The 15,746-nt window shown below is 40.4% G+C and overlaps 1 non-coding gene across 1 annotated transcript; it reads left to right on the top strand.

Annotated features, from left to right (window-relative positions):
* The first annotated feature begins 14,140 nt into the window (after positions 1 to 14,140).
* Positions 14,141 to 14,213, top strand: Trnak-cuu. The gene has a single exon. It is a non-coding gene; the product is annotated as a tRNA-Lys (tRNA).
* Positions 14,214 to 15,746: the final 1,533 nt, after the last annotated feature.

Raw genomic sequence — 15,746 nt, forward strand, 5'->3', positions numbered from 1 at the left:
TAGAAAGATGGCGTCTTCGGCAAAGTTGCTCAGTATCACAAGGGCTAACATTATTTGAGCCGAAAGTTTCGAAATTTTGCCACTAGGCGGCGCTAATGAGCAAATAATTTTTGTTTTGCGCATAGCTCAGTAGCCCGACCACTTAGAAAGATGGCGTCTTCGGCAAAGTTGCTCAGTATCACAAGGGCTAACATTATTTGAGTCGAAAGTTTCGAAATTTTTCCACTAGGTGGCGCTAGTGAGCAAGGAATTTTTATTTCGTGGATAGCTCTGACCACTTAGAAAGATGGCGTCTGAGGCAAAGTTGCTAAGGGCTAACATTATTTGAGTCGAAAGTTTCGAAATTTTTCCACTAGGTGGCGCTAGTGAGCAAGGAATTTTTATTTCGTGGATAGCTCAGTAGTCTGACCACTTAGAAATATGGCGTCTTCGGCAAAGTTGCTCGGTATCACAAGGGCTAACATTATTTGAGCCGAAAGTTTCGAAATTTTTCCACTAGGTGGCGCTAGTGAGCAAGGAATTTTTATTTCGTGGATAGCTCAGTAGTCTGACCACTTAGAAAGATGGCGTCTTCGGCAAAATTGCTCGGTATCACAAGGGCTAACATTATTTGAGCCGAAAGTTTCGAAATTTTTCCACTAGGTGGCGCTAGTGAGCAAGGAATTTTTATTTCGTGGATAGCTCAGTAGTCTGACCACTTAGAAAGATGGCGTCTTCGGCAAAGTTGCTCAGTATCACAAGGGCTAACATTATTTGAGTCGAAAGTTTCGAAATTTTGCCACTAGGTGGCGCTAGTGAGCAACGAATTTTTATTTCGTGGATAGCTCAGTAGTCTGACCACTTAGAAAGATGGCGTCTTCGGCAAAGTTGCTCAGTATCACAAGGGCTAACATTATTTGAGCCGAAAGTTTCGAAATTTTGCCACTAGGCGGCGCTAATGAGCAAATAATTTTTGTTTTGCGCATAGCTCAGTAGCCCGACCACTTAGAAAGATGGCGTCTTCGGCAAAGTTGCTCAGTATCACAAGGGCTAACATTATTTGAGTCGAAAATTTCGAAATTTTGCCACTAGGTGGCGCTTGTGAGATAGGAATTTTTATTTCGTGGATAGCTCAGTAGTCTGACCACTTAGAAAGTTGGCGTCTTCGGCAAAGTTGCTCGGTATCACAAGGGCTAACATTATTTGAGCCGAAAGTTTCGAAATTTTGCCACTAGGCGGCGCTAGTGAACAAGGAATGTTTGTTTTGCACATAGCTCAGTAGCCCGACCACTTAGAAAGATGGCGTCTTCGGCAAAGTTGCTCAGTATCACAAGGGCTAACATTATTTGAGTCGAAAGTTTCGAAATTTTTCCACTAGGTGGCGCTAGTGAGCAAGGAATTTTTATTTCGTGGATAGCTCAGTAGTCTGACCACTTAGAAAGATGGCGTCTTCGGCAAAGTTGCTCAGTATCACAAGGGCTAACATTATTTGAGTCGAAAGTTTCGGAATTTTTCCACTAGGTGGCGCTAGTGAGCAAGGAATTTTTATTTCGTGGATAGCTCAGTAGTCTGACCACTTAGAAAGATGGCGTCTTCGGCAAAGTTGCTCGGTATCACAAGGGCTAACATTATTTGAGCCGAAAGTTTCGAAATTTTTCCACTAGGTGGCGCTAGTGAGCAAGGAATTTTTATTTCGTGGATAGCTCAGTAGTCTGACCACTTAGAAAGATGGCGTCTTCGGCAAAATTGCTCGGTATCACAAGGGCTAACATTATTTGAGCCGAAAGTTTCGAAATTTTTCCACTAGGTGGCGCTAGTGAGCAAGGAATTTTTATTTCGTGGATAGGCGGCGTCCATTTATTACGTAACGCTAAAATTGGAAATTTTTGACCCCCTCCCCCCCCCCTCCGTAACGCTTTTTGTATGAAAAATTTCAAATTTTTGTATGGGCCGTAACGCTTGAGCCTACTCCCCCCCTCCCCCTAGAGCGTTACGTAATTTGTGGATGCCGCCATAGCTCAGTAGTCTGACCACTTAGAAAGATGGCGTCTTCGGCAAAGTTGCTCGGTATCACAAGGGCTAACATTATTTGAGCCGAAAGTTTCGAAATTTTTCCACTAGGTGGCGCTAGTGAGCAAGGAATTTTTATTTCGTGGATAGCTCAGTAGTCTGACCACTTAGAAAGATGGCGTCTTCGGCAAAGTTGCTCGGTATCACAAGGGCTAACATTATTTGAGTCGAAAGTTTCGAAATTTTTCCACTAGGTGGCGCTAGTGAGCAAGGAATTTTTATTTCGTGGATAGCTCAGTAGTCTGACCACTTAGAAAAATGGCGTCTTCGGCAAAATTGCTCGGTATCACAAGGGCTAACATTATTTGAGTCGAAAATTTCGAAATGTTTCCACTAGGTGGCGCTAGTGAGCATGGAATTTTTATTTCGTGGATAGCTCAGTAGTCTGACCACTTAGAAAGATGGCGTCTTCGGCAAAGTTGCTCGGTATCACAAGGGCTAACATTATTTGAGCCGAAAGTTTCGAAATTTTTCCACTAGGTGGCGCTAGTGAGCAAGGAATTTTTATTTCGTGGATAGCTCAGTAGTCTGACCACTTAGAAAGATGGCGTCTTCGGCAAAGTTGCTCGGTATCACAAGGGCTAACATTATTTGAGCCGAAAGTTTCGAAATTTTTCCACTAGGTGGCGCTAGTGAGCAAGGAATTTTTATTTCGTGGATAGCTATGTAGTCTGACCACTTAGAAAGATGGCGTCTTCGGCAAAATTGCTCGGTATCACAAGGGCTAACATTATTTGAGCCGAAAGTTTCGAAATTTTTCCACTAGGTGGCGCTAGTGAGCAAGGAATTTTTATTTCGTGGATAGCTCAGTAGTCTGACCACTTAGAAAGATGGCGTCTTCGGCAAAGTTGCTCGGTATCACAAGGGCTAACATTATTTGAGCCGAAAGTTTCGAAACTTTTCCACTAGGTGGCGCTAGTGAGCAAGGAATTTTTATTTCGTGGATAGCTCAGTAGTCTGACCACTTAGAAAGATGGCGTCTTCGGCAAAGTTGCTCGGTATCACAAGGGCTAACATTATTTGAGCCGAAAATTTCGAAATTTTTCCACTAGGTGGCGCTAGTGAGCAAGGAATTTTTATTTCGTGGATAGCTCAGTAGTCTGACCACTTAGAAAGATGGCGTCTTCGGCAAAGTTGCTCGGTATCACAAGGGCTAACATTATTTGAGCCGAAAGTTTCGAAATTTTTCCACTAGGTGGCGCTAGTGAGCAAGGAATTTTTATTTCGTGGATAGCTCAGTAGTCTGACCACTTAGAAAGATGGCGTCTTCGGCAAAATTGCTCGGTATCACAAGGGCTAACATTATTTGAGCCGAAAGTTTCGAAATTTTTCCACTAGGTGGCGCTAGTGAGCAAGGAATTTTTATTTCGTGGATAGCTCAGTAGTCTGACCACTTAGAAAGATGGCGTCTTCGGCAAAATTGCTCGGTATCACAAGGGCTAACATTATTTGAGCCGAAAGTTTCGAAATTTTTCCACTAGGTGGCGCTAGTGAGCAAGGAATTTTTATTTCGTGGATAGCTCAGTAGTCTGACCACTTAGAAAGATGGCGTCTTCGGCAAAGTTGCTCGGTATCACAAGGGCTAACATTATTTGAGCCGAAAGTTTCGAAACTTTTCCACTAGGTGGCGCTAGTGAGCAAGGAATTTTTATTTCGTGGATAGCTCAGTAGTCTGACCACTTAGAAAGATGGCGTCTTCGGCAAAGTTGCTCGGTATCACAAGGGCTAACATTATTTGAGCCGAAAGTTTCGAAATTTTTCCACTAGGTGGCGCTAGTGAGCAAGGAATTTTTATTTCGTGGATAGCTCAGTAGTCTGACCACTTAGAAAGATGGCGTCTTCGGCAAAGTTGCTCGGTATCACAAGGGCTAACATTATTTGAGCCGAAAGTTTCGAAATTTTTCCACTAGGTGGCGCTAGTGAGCAAGGAATTTTTATTTCGTGGATAGCTCAGTAGTCTGACCACTTAGAAAGATGGCGTCTTCGGCAAAATTGCTCGGTATCACAAGGGCTAACATTATTTGAGCCGAAAGTTTCGAAATTTTTCCACTAGGTGGCGCTAGTGAGCAAGGAATTTTTATTTCGTGGATAGCTCAGTAGTCTGACCACTTAGAAAGATGGCGTCTTCGGCAAAGTTGCTCGGTATCACAAGGGCTAACATTATTTGAGCCGAAAGTTTCGAAACTTTTCCACTAGGTGGCGCTAGTGAGCAAGGAATTTTTATTTCGTGGATAGCTCAGTAGTCTGACCACTTAGAAAGATGGCGTCTTCGGCAAAGTTGCTCGGTATCACAAGGGCTAACATTATTTGAGCCGAAAGTTTCGAAATTTTTCCACTAGGTGGCGCTAGTGAGCAAGGAATTTTTATTTCGTGGATAGCTCAGTAGTCTGACCACTTAGAAAGATGGCGTCTTCGGCAAAGTTGCTCGGTATCACAAGGGCTAACATTATTTGAGCCGAAAGTTTCGAAATTTTTCCACTAGGTGGCGCTAGTGAGCAAGGAATTTTTATTTCGTGGATAGCTCAGTAGTCTGACCACTTAGAAAGATGGCGTCTTCGGCAAAATTGCTCGGTATCACAAGGGCTAACATTATTTGAGTCGAAAGTTTCGAAATTTTTCCACTAGGTGGCGCTAGTGAGCATGGAATTTTTATTTCGTGGATAGCTCAGTAGTCTGACCACTTAGAAAGATGGCGTCTTCGGCAAAGTTGCTCGGTATCACAAGGGCTAACATTATTTGAGCCGAAAGTTTCGAAGTTTTGCCACTAGGCGGCGCTAGTGAGCAAGGAATTTTTATTTCGTGGATACTTCAGTAGCCTGACCACTAAGAAAGATGGCGTCTTCGGCAAAGTTGTTCAGTATCACAAGGGCTAACATTATTTGAGCCAAAAGCTTCGAAATTTTGCCACTAGGTGGCGCTAGTGAGTATTAGTAATGACTGACATTCCAACCTAACTTCATTTCTATCCAATCCATACCTTGGAAAATGTTCAAGAAATGAAGTTCATGCAATGACGAAATAAAAATAAACATACATATTTTTTTCTCTGGTTCATATGAAAAGCTAACGATCACATATTTGAGTAGTAAACGGATCCTCACTCATTCTCATATCAAATTATTGATCAAGTATTCTCCCAATCCTTCGAAAATACTAGGAAACTAGCCATACTTTTATCCGAATAAATAATGTATATATTTTTCTCCAGGCACTTTTACTTAAACGTGACAATGCGAGGAAAATCGATAGCCTAGTGTCATACTGAACAACTTTGGTCAGGCTACTAAGCTATGCGCAAAACAAAAATTACTTGCTCACTAGCGCCGTCTAGTGGCAAAATTTTGAAACTTTCGGCTCAAATAATGTTAGCCCTTGTGATACTGAGCAACTTTGCCGAAGACGCCATCTTTCTAAGTGGTCGGACAACTGAGTTATGCGCAAAACAAAAATTCTTGGCTCACTAGCGCCGCCTAGTGGCAAAATTTCGAAACTTTCGGCTCAAATAATGTTAGCCCTTGTGAAACTGATAAACTTTGTCGAAGACGCCATCTTTCTAAGTGGTCAGGCTACTGAGCTACCCACGAAACAAAAATTATTTGCTCATTAGCGCCGCCTAGTGGCAAAATTGTAACCGTTCGTTGAATCGTCTAAGAGAAATGCCGCAAACGCAGTGGCTTACGCGCCACTCTCATATAGAGAGACCACTGGTCGTGTTTTGTTAAGTTGCCCGACTAAGCTTATGAAGCATGAGCGCAATCTACTAGGGAAAATGATCGAACGGTTCCGAGGTATACAATGCAAAAACTGGCTGTCGAAATTCAAAGTGAATGAATCTGAAGCGAACGCACCGAAGCAGTAAAGTGAACGTAGAACAAAAACGTGAGCGAACTAAGATCGACGACACGTGACTCAAGATAATCCTGGGTGGACGAACTAACCTCAGGGATCGGTAGCGAATGAACTAATAAACGCAAAACGTAATTTAGATTGAATTCATTTATGTATTGTATTCATTTTTTCGGGTAATTCATTTATGTGTAAGGTGTAAGTGTGAGTGTTGTAGTGTGAGTGACATGGCCATGTTTAACGACATACCTGATCAGGATTTATGTTAATGCTGGCAGCTGAGCGAACCGGTAGGGGTGTAACGACGTCGCGTGATGTTCAGCACTGGGTACCGGCTGCAGCGGGTGTCCGAACCATGCGTTTCAGGAAACACCGCGACTCCTCGGCAGAAGCGTCGCCGGGAGGGGCACACGTGCGGGATAGGCCGAAGTAAAGTTGCGGGTATGGGCAATGGCTGATGTCCGATACTCTACCGTCTCCTCTCGTAGAAGGCCAACGTGCCTCCAACTGGTCTTCGCCTTCGGGACTACGCGACCACCGTGACGAAATGAACCTTCTCCGGATTCTCGGCAGGTCGGAGGGCCTCTATACCCGTTTGGCTACCGTAATGGCGGGCCTGCACGGTCCAGATGTCCACCTTGTAGAGTAGTAATGGCCGAAAAAGGCCTTAGAGCTTTTTAGCCCGTACAAAAAGCGTCAATCGGACGCTGCTTTTGTACGATAAATAATTGCTCGAGAGCAGAGCCTTTGTTCCGCGTGAAAAATTAATCAAAAAACTTCGAATCAAATAAAAACGTAAATTATTCACCGAACTTGCTTCCACTCTTCAGCCAAGACGATTTAAAAGTGAGTAAAGATTTGAGAAAAAGTAATCTTCATGCTTTAGAATGCTTAGTCATATATTCTGACAGTTAACACTTACACATACATTTAAACAATATTAGACGAGATTATTGAATTCATGGGCCATCTACATTTAAGTTACTTTACTACTAAGCTTTTATCCTAAAAAGCTTCCGTACAAAAAATATGAAATATTCGGCTGATATGTGAATGGTTCTTAAAATTATCAAAAGTTGCTATAAAATTATAGCAAACCAAAATTGTTGTACTGGTGCTTTTATAAATATTTCAAATCAGTTTGCATCGTTTATTTACATATTTACGGAAAAAAACATATTATGAAATTTGATAAACAAAGATATATATATAAAAAAAACAAAAGACTTTTAGACGAAAAGACGGAGAACGTTACATCACATCACGCAGTTTTATGAAAATTTGATCAATGTGAGATTGATCAAATTTTCATAACCCAAATAAATGAAATATTTTGAAATAACAAATCTGTCCAATTGTAATAACACTGAATTTCTCAACTCTATAAACCTAACGCTGCGTGGAATTTCAGCTGTCTCGTTATCGTTGCAATATTCACAAAATAGCTACCCTATTGGACCATTTCCAACCCTTCTATAGCTTTAACTTAGAGAACGCAAATAGAACGTAAAACTCATAACAGATATATGCATCCTTTACTGCATCGATCTTGATTCGACTTGTTTTGTAAAGTGATAACTATACTCTTCAAATCGGCTGCATATCAACTTATTTGGACAATTTGTTGATCTCAGCACATATACGTAAATAACTGAGATTCATAATATTCTACCACATCAACCTTGTGTTGACCAACACTTATAAAATATTATGTCATCACAGCCCTCCCTGTGACTGCTTTTAGTCAAGAAAAAACATCGCATCAAAACTGACAGCATCATGTCCACCCCTGCGCTAGTTTTGACAGAGCTGCTAAAGCATCTAAGTGTCAAACAGACAAAAGCAACAAGAGAAAAGTGGATAAGAACGTTTTTACAATGGAGCTGCAAGAAAATCTTCGAAATTTGACTGATTATCTTAATAAACCCGGGGAGTATTTATCTAAACTACTCAATACGGTTACTACTAATTAATTTGTTTCTATTTACAGACAAAATTTGAATGAATAGCTCTGCAATATACGATTTTCATCACGGCATACCAATCAACCCATGAACACGAAAATTATGTTTTACGAACACATACCTACAGATGAATATAACATGGATCCTATTGCTGCTCACTATCGATTTATGCTACGAGTTCATCTATGTGTAAATCAAGTCATCTATCGTCAACATAATTCAACATGAAAGTGAATGTTAACGCGAACAGTTCTGTGTAAATTTTGTTTATTCTCTTGTGTGCAATGATTGCAGAAATGAATGCTGATAGAATAAAAATCGACTTTAGTGTTTATTTTGATGACCGTTTTATTGAAACCGAAGTTCAGACGTGTTTTTGCAGACAATTTTAGCCTTTTGTAATTATCGTAGTGATGAATTCATAGCTTAATCACCTTTTTCTGTTCTCTAAAACTTTTTGAGGAAGGTCGCATGGAAGATTCCTATACGTTTTCCTGAGTTATCTGCTAGTTCATAGCTGTCCCCTAGCACTCTTGTTACAGTTGCTTCCGTGTATCTAGGAGCCAGCTTGGCACAGAATTTTTTCCCTTTATCGGATAAGAAGGTAGTTTTCTTGAGAACTCGTTCTCCGACCTGATATTTAGGTGCCTTCGAGTTTGACCTTAAATTATAATACCTCGCTTGTTTCTGGTACGCATTCTGGAGATTTTTTCGAACCTCGTCATACAAAAGCTTTTTCTGCTCAGGGGAAATTGTATGTTCGTTAGCTTTGCTATCTTCGAGCGTTTCATACTCACGACCGTCAGAAATAATGTCTCGCCCAAATGTTAAGAAATATGGGGTATGTTTCGTGGATTCATGTGAAGCATTCCTGATAGCATTTGCTATGTCATGGATATTTTCAGCCCATGTTTTATGATTTGCCTTGATTGTAGCCCTAATAGCAACCGTTATTACTCTATTGACCCTTTCAGAGTTGTTCACCTGTGGGTGATAGGATGGCGTGAGCCAATGTGTTACTCCATAATGCTCTAATAAACTTTTAAATAGATTGGAAGTAAATTGGCTCCCGTTGTCCGTGAGGATGGTCTGAGGGACACCAAAAAGTAAGAAAATTGATTGCTCGAGAAATTTTACGAGAGTAGAAGCTGTTGCTTGCTTAAATGGTTGAATGAGTACAAATTTCGTGAACACATCTGTTACGACAAGGAGGCATGTATTCCGCGCCTTGCCAGACGGTGGAAAAGGGCCCAGATAATCTAAAGTTAAAAACTGCCAAGGGTGATTGCAATTTGGCTTCTGGGATCCCATCGGGGGTATACTGTTAACATTAGTACTCTTTGAGGTTTTGCAAGGTGTGCATGCCTTACAGAATCGTTTGGTTTCTATGGCCATACCTGGCCAAAAGTATTTCTCTTTTAACTTCAAAATGGTCTTCTCGTAACCGAAATGAGCAGGTTCATGTGCACTTTTAATAATTTCGATTCGATCTTGTTTTGGGGGGTAGTACTTCCAGAGAAACCTTTTATCCTCAACTTTGGTAGTATTTTGGACAAATTTGAAAATTCTATTTCCCACTATTTTGAACTCTTTGTATTTTTCTGGGTCATTAGCAATCTGAGTACGCAGATTTACATAATCATCGTCTACTATTTGAACTGTTTCAATGCGTGATAGACAGTCAGCCAGCACGTTATCTTTGCCCTTTCTATATTGTATACTAAAATCATAGGACTGTAATTTTAGGGCCCAGCGAAGCAATCGAGAATTACCGTTCGCAGCAGTGATTGTAAACAGCCATGTAATGCTCTTCGCGTCCGTAATTACTTTAAAACTACTACCCTCAATATAATGGCGAAAGTTTTCTATTGCCAATAAAACCGCTAAACATTCTTTTTCAGTTGCTGCATATTTGCGTTGCGTACTGGAGAGTTTTTTACTATAATAGGCAATTATTCGTTTTCCTTCAGGATGGTCCTGTAACAGGGCCGCCCCAACTGCCAGCTGTGATGCGTCGGTCTCGATAATAAACGGAAGGTCGTAACGGGGATTTGCCAGCACTGGCGAAGATGTTAATACAGATTTTAACTGATCCAAAGCTTGTTCAGCTTCCGTAGTCCACTTAAATTTCTTAGATTTTTTTAACAAATCTGTAATCGGCGTGGTAATGTGGCTGTAGTTGTTAACAAATTTTTGGTAAAACCCAATCAATCCCATGAGTCTTCTCACATCTCTGATAGATTTGGGTCGTGGGTAATTTAGTATGGGCTCCAATTTGGATCTATCGATAGCTAGCCCGTTTTCTGTTAAGAGATATCCCAAATATTTAACCTGGCGCCTGCAAAATCGACTTTTTTGAACTGAGATGGTTAATCCGGCTCTGGCTAAACGTTTGGCCACCTCTTTCAACAGTCGAAAGTGATCTTCAAGGGTCTCTGTCGCTATAACTATGTCATCCAGATAAATGAATACATAGGGCTCAAGGTCAAACCCCATAGCCTTATTCATGAGTCTGCTCATTGTAAACGGAGCATTTTTTAAACCGAATGGGACGACCTTGAATCTAAAAAGCCCCTTCGGTGTCCTGAATGCTGTATAATTTCTAGAGCTCTCTTTTAATGGAACTTGAAAGTAAGCATCCTTTAAATCTATTATGCTAAAGTATTTGGCTTTCTGTAGCCTGTGGAATATTTCGTTCATATTGCGCATTGGATACGCGTCTTTCTTTGTGACCGAATTAATTTTCCTGGAATCCAAGCACACTCGAATTTGGCCGTTAGATTTTTTAACAGGCACTAAAGGACTGGCATACTCACTAGTACACTCCTCGATCACGTCTAACATTTCATATCTTTCTAGTTCCTTTTCTATGCTTTCCCACACTTTTGGCGAGTATTTGTACATTGGTAAATCCCTCATTCTGGCACCTTCAATTATTTCAATTTCATGTTCAATTAAATTAGTTCGTCCTAGCTTTCTCTCACTTGTCCAATTAAAACATTTAAGCGTTTCCTTCAGCTGTAGTTTCTCTATTTCGGTTAGCTCGTGTTCGGTTTCTATTATGTCGATTTCTAATTCAGGGTCATTTGAAAGTTCTAAAGATGGTAATTCTAACGATTCATCGTCTTCGGGTTTGGCCTTGTGGGCGATGATTGTTTCATTCTCTGTCAACTCTAATGAACATATTTTAAGACATATTTCTGGTTCGTTTTCGTTCGACTCTACATCCATACCTACATTTGGGGTAATCAAATTGATCATCGGCTGACCATTCATGTCTAATAAATCTACCTCAGCCAACTGATTTTTACATTTTATCATTGGTCTTATACCGAAGGCGTGCCAAAAATCCATTCCTAAAATAAGACTCTTTGAGAGTGCAGGAACTATTATTGTAGGGATGATCTTAGTAGTACCTGCAAATGTGTAGGGAACATTTGCATAACCAATGCATTCGTGTTCCGTGTTGTCGGCTGTACTAATTGTAACCGTAGCTTTAAAAACTTTTAGGCCATGTTTTTCAACAGTTTTAGTGGAATTCAATACACTAATGCTGGCCCCTGAGTCCAGTAGTGCAATGATTTCAGTGTCGAAAATTGAGACACGTATTTTGGGACATATGTTGGGATTTACCCTAATGTGTAGGGTTTCTTGATATTTTTGAAAGTTTAGAGAGATGTTGGGTTCTGGAACCACTTCGATCGATTGCGAGATGGACGGGTTCCAAACGGTACATCCCGCATCTAGTTTAACGAATGTTCATTATTAACATTTTGGTTGGAAAAATGTAATTGTTGGTGATTGCGTTCGCATGTCCTCGTGGTACGACCAAGGTTTCCACATGCATAGCAGAAGATCAGTTTGGCTTCCGTGCAAGTTCGCCAATGGTGCCCTGATTTTTGACAATTCCAGCATTTTACAGTCGCAGTATCAGTTCTTGTAGGTAGTTGAGTGCTTGGTGTAGTGCTTGATTTTTGGGTTTCTTTTGTTACTTTTGGTTTGCGTTGAAGAGCGTTTATAGCGTATTCCTCGAACGACGAGTTTTCTTCCTCAGAACAGCTTTGTGCATCAATATTGTGTATCTCATTTCGTAAATTATTACCGGATCGATAAAGACTCAAGTCAGTTGCATCGATGCGATGGTTTAAATCTAACAAATGCTCAAGGTTGCGCACCCGTGTTGTAGCTAACTTAGATCTATAATGGGGGCACATGTTTTCCCATACGATCTCAAAGATTGTGCGGGATGAATGTGGGTGTTTGAGACATTGATTTAATTTTTCCACCTCTGTAACAAATGCCACAAATGTTTCCCCCCTTTTTTGTCGTAACTCTCTTAGCTGTGCACGTATCCCCCGATCTCTGTTAGGATTACCAAACCTGAATCTAATTTCGCTCTCAAATTTATCCCATGAAGTACAGTAGTTCTCTCTGGTGAACCACCAGTCGCTAGCCTCTCCCTTCAATTTATAATGGATTCTATCTAACAACTCTTTTTTTCCTACTCGCTCATGCTTAGCCAGTTTTTTTACCCTATTCAAAAAGTCCTCTACCTGCATTGATCTAGCGTCGCCGCTAAATACAATATCCCAATTTTCTACTCTAGATCGCGATCTATAAAAATCGTCTCTGAAGCTTCTAAATCGTCTTTGGGGTGTTATCGATCTTCGAGACGAATTTCGATATCTATCCCATTCCCCTCGCTCTTCCTCTTCATCTGTACTGCTGTAACTCGATGAGGTTGTTGAACACCTGCCTCTCGACCTATGGTGACTTTTTATATTTCTCTTCTTCCAACTATCTCCAGTTTTTTCACTAACACTGGAATCTGAATAATCTGTCTCTGAATAGCATGCCCGATTTTTCTCATATTGTTTTTTATTTTTACTTTTCACACTGTGATTTCTAGCTTCGTGTTTGTAAGATGATTGTTTCTCTGTTCTTTCTACTCGTTTCGTCGATCCACCATGCGGTGTATGATTCCCATGTGTTTTGTCTACTTCAATTTCTTGTTTTTCATCTTTATCGCGCAATGATCTGTCCGAGAAAAATCCTCTTCCTTTTCCATCTTTTCCTATGTTGTCTTTTGGCCAAGTACCTGTTCTACTTTTTCCATCTTTGTCTCTAATAATATTTCGATTAAGATTCGCTGTTTGAGCTAAAGCTTGTGGGTTGGGATTCCTCCAGGAGTCCTTCAAACCCTTCGCCCCCTCACCTAAATCTTGATCTGTTTCATCATTTGAATGGTCTGGGTCATATGTTACTCTTTGCCTGTAGGCTCGCATAATTTCTTCAATCTCTTTACAACACTCCGTTTTCAACTCCTTCTCATCCTCTTTCTCTGCGCTAGCTGATACCAATCTAATTAAATAATGCCTAAGTCGGGAAACTACGACATAATCGAATGTTTCCCTTAAACTTTTTTTTAACGATTTAATTGTTTTTTCAAGTGTTTTTGCTTCTTCAACTATAGAAAGGCCAGTATCGTACAGTTTTGGCTCCATTCGTTGTGTCTTGAATGCATATCTCAATGCTCTTGTTTTATCTTCAAGCTTAGCATTCTCGTCAATTTGAACATTCCTAAGAGTGAGCTCAAAATTCATCTCCTCTTCGGTTAAATGATCCGCATTCGGAAGAATATAATACCTTACCATTTTGATTTTTTTTTTTGAATTGTATTAAAAATGCAAGAAAAATATGTTATATAATAAAAAAAAATCAATCGTAGTTAATTATCAACAATCCAAATAAAATTTAACTTTATCAATAATGAATCACTTTCAATTCAATTTGAAACAAAATAAGGTTTAATTGAAAGAAAGAGAAGAAAAAGAAAAAACAAAAGATTAACTGAAAAAATATATACAAAAGAAACCAGTTCAACCAATTCAATATAGAAAATTATTTAATTCAATGTAAAAAAAAAAAAAACAACAATGAAACATGAGGATTAGAATTCAATTTTAGTTTTCCAACAATTTATGTAAATGATAAATTAATGGAAAAATAATACAATAATTCTATAATCTAATGTAATTCTCATTAATATCCTGAAATTCACCTTAAAACCTACTATGATACAAAAAAATATATTAAACCTAACTATGTATATTGTGAAAGAAAACTGTAAAATAACGCTAAAAGTTTTCGCAATCGTATGTGTGATCAAAATAGTATTTAAATATAAAATAAATTCAGTGATAATTGGACAATTATTTTTGCGTTGGGCGCCAATGTAACCGTTCGTTGAATCGTCTAAGAGAAATGCCGCAAACGCAGTGGCCCGGCTAGCTCAGTCGGTAGAGCATGAGACTCTTAATCTCAGGGTCGTGGGTTCGAGCCCCACGTTGGGCGCCAATGTAACCGTTCGTTGAATCGTCTAAGAGAAATGCCGCAAACGCAGTGGCTTACGCGCCACTCTCATATAGAGAGACCACTGGTCGTGTTTTGTTAAGTTGCCCGACTAAGCTTATGAAGCATGAGCGCAATCTACTAGGGAAAATGATCGAACGGTTCCGAGGTATACAATGCAAAAACTGGCTGTCGAAATTCAAAGTGAATGAATCTGAAGCGAACGCACCGAAGCAGTAAAGTGAACGTAGAACAAAAACGTGAGCGAACTAAGATCGACGACACGTGACTCAAGATAATCCTGGGTGGACGAACTAACCTCAGGGATCGGTAGCGAATGAACTAATAAACGCAAAACGTAATTTAGATTGAATTCATTTATGTATTGTATTCATTTTTTCGGGTAATTCATTTATGTGTAAGGTGTAAGTGTGAGTGTTGTAGTGTGAGTGACATGGCCATGTTTAACGACATACCTGATCAGGATTTATGTTAATGCTGGCAGCTGAGCGAACCGGCAGGGGTGTAACGACGTCGCGTGATGTTCAGCACTGGGTACCGGCTGCAGCGGGTGTCCGAACCATGCGTTTCAGGAAACACCGCGACTCCTCGGCAGAAGCGTCGCCGGGAGGGGCACACGTGCGGGATAGGCCGAAGTAAAGTTGCGGGTATGGGCAATGGCTGATGTCCGATACTCTACCGTCTCCTCTCGTAGAAGGCCAACGTGCCTCCAACTGGTCTTCGCCTTCGGGACTACGCGACCACCGTGACGAAATGAACCTTCTCCGGATTCTCGGCAGGTCGGAGGGCCTCTATACCCGTTTGGCTACCGTAATGGCGGGCCTGCACGGTCCAGATGTCCACCTTGTAGAGTAGTAATGGCCGAAAAAGGCCTTAGAGCTTTTTAGCCCGTACAAAAAGCGTCAATCGGACGCTGCTTTTGTACGATAAATAATTGCTCGAGAGCAGAGCCTTTGTTCCGCGTGAAAAATTAATCAAAAAACTTCGAATCAAATAAAAACGTAAATTATTCACCGAACTTGCTTCCACTCTTCAGCCAAGACGATTTAAAAGTGAGTAAAGATTTGAGAAAAAGTAATCTTCATGCTTTAGAATGCTTAGTCATATATTCTGACAGTTAACACTTAAGGCCCAAACGCAATGATAGCGGAACGGCAACGGAATGCGGAACCGGTTCGCCAGCATGAACTATAATCAGCTTGTCGACTCAGAGTTGATCTAATTTCATTCGTTGTCAGCTCAGTCGAGATGTTGTAATACATGCTGGCGAACCGGTTCCGCATTCCGTTGCCGTTCCGCTATCATTGCGTTTGGGCCTTTACACATACATTTAAACAATATTAGACGAGATTATTGAATTCATGGGCCATCTACATTTAAGTTACTTTACTACTAAGCTTTTATCCTAAAAAGCTTCCGTACAAAAAATATGAAATATTCGGCTGATATGTGAATGGTTCTTAAAATTATCAAAAGTTGCTATAAAATTATAGCAAACCAAAATTGTTGTACTGG

Source organism: Aedes aegypti, chromosome 3 (genome assembly GCF_002204515.2).
Source record: "Aedes aegypti strain LVP_AGWG chromosome 3, AaegL5.0 Primary Assembly, whole genome shotgun sequence".
Taxonomy (NCBI): domain Eukaryota; kingdom Metazoa; phylum Arthropoda; class Insecta; order Diptera; family Culicidae; genus Aedes; species Aedes aegypti.